General features: G+C 51.7%; 1 pseudogene; it reads left to right on the top strand.

Moving 5' to 3' along the window:
• The first annotated feature begins 1,587 nt into the window (after positions 1–1,587).
• LOC137363474 (U2 spliceosomal RNA) lies at positions 1,588–1,722 on the top strand (annotated as a pseudogene).
• Positions 1,723–2,203: the final 481 nt, after the last annotated feature.

Genomic DNA, 2,203 nt, shown 5'->3' with positions numbered 1-2,203 from the left:
GGTGGTGGACAACTCCTTGCGCTGGAAGACAGCAAGTTTCGGGCAGACCAAAGGGCGTCTTTCACCGAATTGATAGTCCTCCAACAGCAGTTGATGTCTGTCTCGGTGTGTGTCCCTGGGAACAGCCCGTAGAGCACAGACTCCTGTGTTACAGAGCTGCTTGGGATAAACCTCGACATAAACCAATGCATCTCTTTCCACACCTGCTTTGCAAAGACATATTCCAGGAGGAGGTGGGCAACCGTCTCTTCCCCACCACAGCCACCGTGGGGGCATTGCGCGGAGGGGGCGAGTCTTCGGGCGTGCAGGAAGGATCTGACGGGGAAGGCTCTTCTCACCACCAGCCAAACTACATCTTGGTGCTTGTTTGAAAGTTCTGGTGATGAGGCATTCTGCCAAATGACTTTGGTGGTCTGCTTGGGGAACCATCCGACAGGATACCCCATCTCCTTTTCCCGTAGGGCCTTGAGAACATTCCGTGCAGACCACTGCCTGATGGATCAGTGGTCAAAGGTGTTTTCCCGCAGAAACTGCTCCACGAAGGATAGGTGGTACAGCACGGTCCAACTACATGGAGCGTTCCGCGGCAATGTGACCAGGCCCATCCTTCGCAACACTGGGAACAGATGGAACCTCAGCACGTAGTGACACTTGCAGTTTGCATACTGGAGGTCTACACACAGCTTGATGCAGCCGCACACGAAGGTGGTCATCAGGATGAGGGCAACGTTGGGTACATTTTTCCCGCCCTTGACCAGAGATTTGAACATCGTGTCCCTCTGGACCCAGTCCATTGTTGATCCCCAGATGAAGCGGAAAATGGCTCGGGTGACCACCACACTTGAGTGCCTCTGCTGCCTGGGATTGTCACCCCCTCTCATGCTCGCATCCTTCCTAATAGACTCAGCAAAGGGTTCAACACAGCAAACAAACAAGACAGGGGAGAGAGGACAGCCATGTCTGACTCCAGATTGGATCAGGAAACTTTCCGATTCCCACCCATTGATTGAGACTGCGCTACTGATGTTTGTGTAGAGCAGTTTGATCCAATTGCAGATTCCCTCCCTAAACCCCATTTTGGAAAGAACGTCCATCATGTAGGTGTGCGATTTCCTGTCAAAAGCCTTCTCCTGGTCCAGGCTGATGAGGCAGGTGTCCACCCTCCTGTCCCGTACATAGGCGATCGTATCCCTGAGTAGCACGAGACTATCAGAGATCTTCCTGACGGGTACAGTACAGGTCTGGTCAGGGTGAATCACCAACTCCAGAGCAGACTTGACTCGACTGGCTATGACTTTGGACAGAGTTTCAGCTCAGTCATTCAGGGACCTGGAATTCACACAGTTTGAGCCCATGCTTACCCGAACCCACTTCTGATTGGTCACCCTCTTCTTATTCACATGTCTTAACCAATCACAGAGCCTTGAATTCGAAAATGCAGCCAAGCATTGGCTTAAATTGTCGACCTGACAGAATATTTTAAATCGAAAAAGCCTCCAATTTCAGTGCAGTAAAGAAGCGAATTCCTGGAAAATCTATGTCCAGTAGCTTGGGGTCCAGGCAACTGAAGGCAGGACCGCCAGTGGTGGAGCTTCTCAGCCTTTTGGCTAAGATCAAGTGTAGTATCTGTTCTTATCAGTACTTACTTGGCAGAGGAGAAACCATGATCAGTGGCTTTTGATCCTGGGTAGGCTTTGAGTAAAATGGCTATAACTAATCTTTGAGCTTCAGGCCAGGGAGTGCGGAACACCATTCGGGTGGTGGTGAAGGACAAGGAAGGAGATGCACTGGTCGATCGCACCTTCTTCATCAAGAAAATCCTCATCGATTGCTGTGGATTTCAAGCTAGGCACATCTTCTGCCTGCAGGATTTCCACTGCAGTGGGTATATCGACATGACATTCAAGAATGTGGCGGGGTGCATCAAGTTCCTGAAGGCGTTCAAGGAGAAAGGGGACCGGGCGCCGCTGTCGATCCTCCCAGTGGAGCCGCTCTTCACGCTTCCGTCACAACATGACCGGGTGGTGACAATTCACCTCTCCAACCCCCATGTTCCTGTGGTGGATGTACTCACCTTTCTCGCCAGGTACGTCGAGGTGGCCAGCACTGATGTCAAAGACCCCTTTGGGATTTGGACCAATAAGCGGCAAGTCAAGGTGACCTTGACGGTCGATGCCAATGGAGCCATCATCCACCCTCCCTC

The sequence above is a fragment of the Heterodontus francisci genome, unplaced genomic scaffold (genome assembly GCF_036365525.1).
Source record: "Heterodontus francisci isolate sHetFra1 unplaced genomic scaffold, sHetFra1.hap1 HAP1_SCAFFOLD_61, whole genome shotgun sequence".
NCBI classification, from domain to species: Eukaryota; Metazoa; Chordata; class Chondrichthyes; order Heterodontiformes; family Heterodontidae; genus Heterodontus; species Heterodontus francisci.
Note: the sequence above shows the minus strand (reverse complement) of the source record. Positions and strands in the feature narration are given on the sequence as shown.